This window comes from Narcine bancroftii, chromosome 4, assembly GCF_036971445.1.
Source record: "Narcine bancroftii isolate sNarBan1 chromosome 4, sNarBan1.hap1, whole genome shotgun sequence".
NCBI classification, from domain to species: Eukaryota; Metazoa; Chordata; class Chondrichthyes; order Torpediniformes; family Narcinidae; genus Narcine; species Narcine bancroftii.
In genome coordinates this window covers 38,361,775-38,370,052 of record NC_091472.1, presented here as the reverse complement: position 1 = coordinate 38,370,052, position 8,278 = coordinate 38,361,775, and the positions used below count along the sequence as shown (strand labels likewise).

Genomic DNA, 8,278 nt, shown 5'->3' with positions numbered 1-8,278 from the left:
TGTCTGTAACTCAGCCATAATCTTATTAAAACCAAAAAAGATTTTTCACTTTCATCTGCCCATACAGTAGGATACTTGCAAGAAGCACATATTGTCCATAATGCATCTGTCAGGAATTCTCTGCTCTGATCTCCCTGGTGCTTTCATGAGCTGGATGAACTGCAATGCTATGTGTCTTAGTACCTCTCTCTCTCTCTTTCTCTCTCTCTCTCTCTCTCTCTCTCTCTCTCTCTCTCTCTCTCTCTCTCTCTCTCTCTCTTTCTCTCTCTCTCTCTCTCTCTCTCTCTCTCTCTCATTAAAACTAACAAACAAAGTACTCTATTAAATAAAAGAAAAGCTCACAGGGTCAGGATAGCATTTCTTACTCTGGCTTTCTTTGACAGAGACAGACTAAATCATTGTTACATCAAAACAGAGAGCAGTTAGTAATGTAATATAATCTTTAAAGTGGTACAGCCTTAAATATCAACGATTGTTAACAGACAATATTACATATGACACCTACAATACTCGTTGTACCCACCCAACATACTCCTCCATATACTGCTATTGGAACTTTCCATTCAATCTGACATCTGCAATTCATGTTTTCTCTCGATAGGGGAGTCTAAAATTAGATGACATAGATTGAGAGGGGTCTGGTTTGAAAAGGACCTTTATCACACAGAGGATGGGAGGAACATGGAATGAGCTGCCAGTCAAGATGGTAAAAGTGGTAAAACTGAAATGTTAAAATGCTATTTAGTCAAGTACATGGCACTGGAAAGGTTTATAATGATGTGGATCAGATACAGGAATCTAGGACAAGCTGCAGTTTGTCATCAACTTGGTTAAAATGGACAAGTTGGGCAAAGGGTTGTTTGTGTGTTGTAAAACTCTGTGCCTCTGTGACAAACTCCACTGCTTTCAAGCCGCATCAGGCATGTATAATCTGAAATGCAAAATGATGATATTTTTGGTCAGCATTTTCTTCTTCCTAAGAAAGCTGTTCCCATTTCCCTTTGACTTGCTGAGTGTTCATGCAGTTTCCCACTTGTACACTCTCTAAACATCCAAGTTGGATGTCTCTGGGTTGCAGCTCACAGAAGCTTGAGAAATAGCTGATACACTAAAATAACTGCTGGGCTGGGCTGGATCCACCGCTACTGAACTTTTCTTACTTTGTGCATCTAAAAGAAGAGAAGAAGAAAAGTTAGAATGATTTTCTAAGGAGCAGAACTCACACACTAGTCACAGTAGTTTTCTATTTTTTGTGCTCTATCGACAAGCATATACTATATAAATGGCAAAATGCAGAAGAATGATAATGCAGAGGACCCACCAACACTAGACAGGAAGCAAATGAAATTCCCACCAAACTTTGCATGACTAAACAAGTCAAAACTATTCTTCCTTGCTTGGGTGTTGATTACAAATGAAATCATGGCAATGTAAGTCATTGTAAGAATGATCCCAATGTCATCCTTTCATAGAACATAGCACAGGAAGAAGACCTTTGGCCAATTGAAATGAACTCCATCCAGCTGCATGTGGTCCAGATCTCTCTATTCCATGTCTGTTCATTTGTCTGTTTAAATACTTGTTAAAGGTTGTTATTGGTCTGTTTATACCACCTCCGCGGCAGCATGTTCCAGGCACCCACCACTCTCTATATAAAAAAAACTTGCCTTCCAAATCTCTTTTAATCTTTCCTCTCCTCACCTTAAAGCTATTCCATTTAATATTTGACATTTCCACATGGGAAAAAAGTATCTGACATCTGACCTATCTATGGCTTTCATAATTGTATATAATTTCTCCCCAGCTTACAATGCTCCAAAGAAAACAATCTAATTTTTGTTGTAACAATAGGGAGAGAGAGAGAGAGAGAGAGAGAGAGAGAGAGAGAGCAGGATGTTGCCCAGAATGGACGGCTTTAGATATATGGAGAGATTGGATAGACTGGCTTTATTCTCACTGGAATGTAGAAGGCTGAGGAATAACCTTATAGTTTATATAATTATGAGGAGCATTGATAATGAATGAAAGATATGGGTTTAATGCAAGCAATGAGCAATAGCATAGATAGGAAGCCCAGCTGCCATCGTTGAGGTGAGCCGAAAAGACCCACATCTATGCTGTACAATTCATGCCCACTGTTTCCATCAATCAAGAAGTGAACTATAATAAATAACATTCTTACAGCACAGTGTAAATGGATCCTCTTTGTTTCTATAAATTTTTACAGGACAAGATAGTCATCTGGCATATTAGCAATAAAATTAAATAGGTAAATTGTGGAGAGTATTATAAATTGTATATTGTTTGTTAACTGAATAGTACATCTTCCTCATCCTGTCTATATAAAGATGGATTATGGAAGCCCAAACTTGATTTTTTTTTCCCCACTAGTTGTTAGAGTAAACATAGCCTTGGATTAAACCCTCTCTTTTATTTTACTTTCATATCTTGGAGCATGGGAACAAAATTAGATTCTTTGAAATGTATTTCTATGGAAGTAAGGAGGATCATAAAAAAGTGAGATATTGGATGAATCACAAGCAGTTTATATCAGATCATAAAAATTAGGAACAGGAGTAGATCACCTGGCCTGTCGAGCCTGCTCCATCTTTCAATAAGATCATAGCTGATCTGGCCTTGGTCTTAGCTCCACTTACCCACCTGTTCTCCATAACCCTTAATTGCCCTATATTTCAAAAGTGTATCTATCTATGTCTTCAATACATTAAATGAGGCAGCCTTTACAGCCTCATTGGGCAGAGAATTCCACAGATTCACTACTCTCTGTTTCAGATAATCTAATCAAATATAAACTGGTATATGAAGATCAAGGTAGAAAATGAAAAGAGATAGAATACGAGGTGGAAATGAATAAAATAAATAATGTGACTCAATGGAAATATTAACTGATTTATATTGAACATAAAGAAACAGGAATTCAGGAAGCCAATAACTGAAAAAAATCATGTTAAAAAAGTTCCAAAGTCATGAAAGAAATAATGAGGGACACAGTCATCGAATAAATGAAAACTAAAACCAATGAAAATTATACGACTATATCATGGTCATATTAAAATTGCCATTAAAAAGAGGTGCAACCCAGTGAATTTGTTTTTATTGGAATTTGTTTTCAATATTAGAAGATGGCAATATGATATACTTCAAGTTTCCATTGCTGACTCCCACTGTCACAAATCATTTCCACAAGTAGCTGATAAAATAGCCTTTGAGCCTGACAGGGAAGATACATTGTGCAATTGGTGAGATAACAACAACCCTCAAAATACCTGAAGGTCCAGATGCAGTACAAATACATATTTGATTCTGTTTCAGGATAAAGAATCATTTTTAAAATTGAATTGGAACCATTTGTACAGATGCATATGTTTTCCTCATGCTTGTATGGAAATGCAAATTCCATTTTATATTTTGAATTAAATGATTTAATCAATTTAGTATTTTAAACATTTTGTAAGTTATTGTACATTGCAGAAGAAAACAGTATAAAAAAATCAGTCAAGCCTGGCCTTTAAGCTGGTACTTGACTGAATCGGTGTATTTTTTTTCTGTAACAGGCCAAGCTGTGAGATTCAGGTCAGTTTTGCTTTCCAAGGCCAATCTCTGTGTTATTGATACTCCCACTGCTGCTGTGGGTAAGTAACTTGATTTAACAAGGGCCAGACTGTACATTTCAAGTAGATTTTTAAATCAGAATGCAGCTTTATATTTTTATAATAACTTCACTTAAATATATAAATAACAAGACAAGAATTGCACATTAAAATCTTCACATTCAATCTTTGATGTGGCAATGAAATGTAAATGCATTGTTTATATTTTGAAATTCTGTTGACAATCCCTGGATTTTTCCTCGTGCTGTTTCAATCAACTTGAAATCAGCTCATTTGTTCTTTTATTCCCATTTTATTAATCATTTGATGGCAAAATGGAATAGTATGCACCAGATCATGTTATTTCTGTTAATTTGTGCCATCTTTATTCATACTTTCCAATGTTTAGTGAACTGTTATTCAGTGATGCAGAAGTTAGCCTTAAAAAGATTAATTTATCCAATGTCCATCAATGGTGAACTTGAGGACCTTATTTGTACATTTTTAAACATCTATAATTCTGCGAAGCAGTCATTGAATCTCAAGAACTCTTCATCTATTTTTCCTCATCATCTGTTAATCTTCACCATTAAAATAGAGTGTTTTAAATAAAAATATGTATGGTGTTTTCTGCTGATCCCAGCTAACTCGCCTGCTGTCTAAGTGCAGTGTGATCACATCATATTTCAAGAAGTCTGTGGGGAAGTATTCAGCCTTGTACCTGGGCAAGTCCCCACAGTATTAAATCAGCAATCCTCTATTTGAATTAATATTTTCCGCTTAAAATCCTTCAATCTAACAAAATCAGCCAGAATGTGGCATAAACAAGATATCCAGTGGAGTGTTTCATAACATGATAAATCATTGAATCAAATTGATCAAAATCACATACTCCGAAGGCTTATGAGCCAGGCATCCAACATTGTTGAATTGCTTTTTTTTTCAACAAATCATAAATTCTTGCCACATGCCACTACTTAATTTGAAAAATGGTGAATAAGTAATAGCAAGTTTAAGTTAGTAACTCAATCTTGAGTTTCATGGACTGCACAAATGTCTCATGGCTGCTCAACTTAATTAAAGCTTCAGAGCTCAATCTCCAGCTATTATTTATCTCTATCTATATAAAATCCAATTGATCGCTTAAAACAAAAGGCAAAAGTGTTCATGTTCTTTGTGAAGAGTTCACTAACTACCATGCACCTTAAGGATTGAATAAATTCTGTCAAATCAGCTGCCTTGCATTTGACCCTCTTGCTGAGGGATGGAAATTTGTACAGGAAACAGGCAGGCATGGAGTACTAATCAAAGAGAGACAATATGCTTTCATTTTTATCCTTTGATTGTTTCATGTACAGTATCTTCAGTGTTTCACATGGATGGAAGGTTGGAATTTTGGGGTCAGCATTAGATGATCCAGCATCAGCCAAATTGATGTATGAGGTCCTTTGCCCTTATACCTCAGAAGACTGCCTCAACAAATTCATAGACAACCAGATTGTCCCTTACCTCCTGTACCAATTCTATGTCTTGTCTGGTGAAAGCAGTTGAAGTGCTTTTTCATCAATAAGCAGCACGTGGTGCATTCCTTACTACCATGGCAATGGAAAGCTTTTTGAAGTCGAATTAAACACAGTCATTCTGCACTCTTTGCTTGACATATACTTCAAATGCTACACCCTAAGTGCTGAGGACAGTTAATTGATATGTAAGGGCGTTGAAGGCAAGGTTTTGTTCTTTCATTCTCTGTATTTCAGGTGGGACAATGCAAAGCAAAAGAAACTCCTGCATGATCAATAAATACTGCCTGGTCTCTGTTAGGTGGCACCATTTCTGAGAACATCTGCGATAAGATATGTTCTATAGGATTAGATTAGTAAAAAAAGCACTGAAGGTAGGCTGTTTGGCCCATCCAGTCCATATTGAAATGAGCATTCTCTTTCTCTTTCTCATGTGGTTAGCATAGCAATCAGCACCAACTACCTGAGTTCAAATCCGACTCCATCTGTACATATTCTCCCCATGACTTGTCTGAATCTTCGCCAGGTGCTCTGCTTTGTTCCTACCCTCCAAAACGTACAAGATTGCAGGTTAATTGTGAGAAATTGGGCGGCACAGATTTCAATGGCTGAAATCAGCTTTTGCCATGTTGTAAATAAAAAAACATACTTTTTTACTTAAAAAAATTAAATCTATCACAGCAACGATTTGTGTGAACTGTTCTCTGTAATGGCAAGTTCCACATTCTTACTATTTCCTGGATGAAAACATTTCTTGTGATGGCCTCTTTTTATGCTCCTTCCCAAAAATGGAAACAGTCTTTCCATATTTTCATGGTTGGAAATCTTTCAGAATTTTTAAAACTTCCCATTAATTTCTTCTCAGCTCTCTTCACAACCAAAATGCGTCTCGGTGCATTTGTACTCTGAGATCCCATTGTTCCTCTACCCTATAAGATTCATCCTTACAAGTTCAGTAACCTCCCTATCCTTTCTATTAAAAACAAATGGTACTGGGAAAATTAAATGGATTAAAAGATAGTAAGTGCTAGAATTTGTAATCTAAGGATTTGAAATAAGGGCTTTGGAGATCATGAATACACTGGTTGTCATCACCCCATAAACTCTGGAACTGTTCCGATAAATTGGAAGATAACCACTCTATTTAAGAAAGGAAAGAGAAAATGGGAGCTAAAGCTTCTGAGTGAAAGAGTTAAATTTTCTTGTCAAAAATTCTTTGCCAGAACTGGAAAATTCAGTCAACAAGCTAGTTTTAAATTACAGATGAGGTGGGGGTGGGTTGGATAAAATAAACAGAATATCTCTCATAGGGTAAGGCCAGGGTTAGCATGGCGATAAACTGTTGATGAAACAGCTTGGTCAAGAGGCTAATGAGTGGAACAGAAGAAAGGCAACAAAGGTTTATCAGATTGATTTCTGGTTCTATGGAGAGAGATTAAACAAAGTGGATCAAAACTTTATAGTTTAGAGGAATGAAAGATTATTTCACTGAATATACATTTTTGTCAGGATTGACCAGCTAGATTCAGAAGTGATATTTCCACTGGGATGTCTAGAACCAGGCATCTAAATTTCAAAATAAGGGGCCAAAGTCCTCCAAAGTAAGATGTGAATAAATTCCTTCAAGTAGAATGCAATGAACCTTTTGAATTTTCTACCCAGGAGCACTGTGGAAGCTCTGTCAATGTGTGTCCATGACAGAGTCTGGATTGTTTTGCACTATTAAGGAACTCACAGAACCGTAGAACACTGCAGCACAGAAGAGGCCCTTCAGCCCTTCTAGTCTGTTTAGGACCACTGACCAAATGATATGGAATTAGTACAGAATAGTGTTGCTGAATTGAAAGAATAGCCATGATCTTATTGAATGACAAAGTAGGCAAGCGGAATTTAATGGCCTACTCCTGGTTCTTATGTAAGCTAATATTGCAGCTGAGATCAAATTCATTTGTTAGTTCTGACACCTCTTGCTTAATACTTCTGGACTAATGCCACCTAATTTAACATGGAACAGTATTATACAGTTCGAGTCTTCAGCACATGATGTCTGCACCGAATACAGGTCACAAATAAAACTAAATCTCTTCTGCTTGCACATGACACATTTCCTTACTCTTTCCTCACATTTTTTCTTAAATATTAGGCACACCTACCTCCCTCCCATTTTTTTTTTTGTTTTTTGAATATTTTATTTAAAAATGTTTAAACCACAATAATAATTAAATTACATTCAATTCTAAATTATTTTAAAATAAATTATACACATGGTATATATCATTCCAAACCCCCCCCCAAACCCACCTTCCCACTTTTCCATCTCCCATCCTCTCACCGTAAAGAAAAAGAAAGAAAAACCAGAAAATGCCATGAAAATAAAAACACATACGATAAAGTCTGTTGGAGGTTACCAAGAAGTGAGGTCTTCAGAGAGTCAATCATTACATGCAAATATGGGCTCCATATTTTCCAGAAAATATGATATTTATCTTGTAGATTATATGTAATTTTCTCTAATGGTATACAACTACAAAGTTCCGCATGCCATCTTTCCATGCCTAAATCTATTTCTGACTTCCACGATATTGCTATACATTTCCTAGAAATTGCTAAAGCAAATAGCACAAATTCAATTTGATAAATATTTAATTTTAATTTTTACCTTATAGCCTTAATATTACTCAATATAAATAACATGGGATCCTATGAGAATTTGATCGCCTTAATTCGTTCCAAAAAATTACCTACCCTTAACCAAAATTGTCTAACTTTAGGACATTGCCAAGTTGAATATAAAAAAGTTCCAATCTCATATCTACATATAAAATATAAATCTGATATGGCAGGATTTAATCTATTTAATTATTGTGGAGTCAAAAATAATTGATATAAAATTATATTGAACTAACCTATATTACATTTATGTTTAGTCATATTGTTCTTACATAACTCCATCCAATCTTTTTCACTTATTTGTGTATTTAAATCGATTTCCCATCTTAATCTTGATTTATGCACCCCAATTTTGGGGATATTAGTTTGAACTAAGTTATACATTACTGAAATAAATTTATTTGCAGTAGTGTTACAAATAAGTAATTCTAATTTGCTTTGATAAGGTAACATCAAAGTAGGACCTATTTTGCCAGA

The 8,278-nt window shown here is 35.6% G+C and overlaps 1 long non-coding RNA gene across 1 annotated transcript in view; it reads right to left on the bottom strand.

The window, feature by feature from the left end:
• Window positions 1-354: 354 nt before the first annotated feature.
• Window positions 355-8,278, bottom strand: part of LOC138760476 (uncharacterized) — a 139,383-nt gene continuing 131,459 nt past the window's right edge. The window contains exon 6 of the long non-coding RNA XR_011355639.1: window positions 355-1,169. This is a non-coding gene — a long non-coding RNA (uncharacterized lncRNA). The remainder of the gene's footprint in view (window positions 1,170-8,278) is intronic.